Source organism: Penaeus monodon, chromosome 21, assembly GCF_015228065.2.
Source record: "Penaeus monodon isolate SGIC_2016 chromosome 21, NSTDA_Pmon_1, whole genome shotgun sequence".
NCBI lineage: Eukaryota > Metazoa > Arthropoda > Malacostraca > Decapoda > Penaeidae > Penaeus > Penaeus monodon.
Genome location: NC_051406.1, coordinates 7,774,101 through 7,774,506, shown reverse-complemented (window position 1 = coordinate 7,774,506; position 406 = coordinate 7,774,101).

Below are 406 nucleotides of genomic sequence, written 5' to 3'. Positions count from 1 at the left end.
TAAGTACGCCCGCCTGACCAGGGCGAGAGCGCTGAACAAGTCGAGAAGATTGTACAGAGCATGGGCGTGCTGGACAGTCGTGACCACGCCCACATTCTTCCCAACGAAGGCGGAGGCGAGCGACATAACATCGAGGCGCTTGAAGAACGTTCTTAAATGTTCCTGAAGTTGTTTGAGAGTCATGTTCGCCGGCCGGAGTGACGTGTGGGCGAGGTATTTTCGAGTGAAGGTCAAAGAGGTGTTGTAAACTTCGGATATCGTGAATGGCGTGGGCGTAGGTGGAGATATGGGCGTGATATCGGGTATGGGTGTATGGGTGGGCGTGGTTATGGGCGTGGGTATGGGCGTGATCGCATAAGGGGGGCCGATGGGCGTAGGTAAGGGCAGAGTTGAACTTGTCATCTGT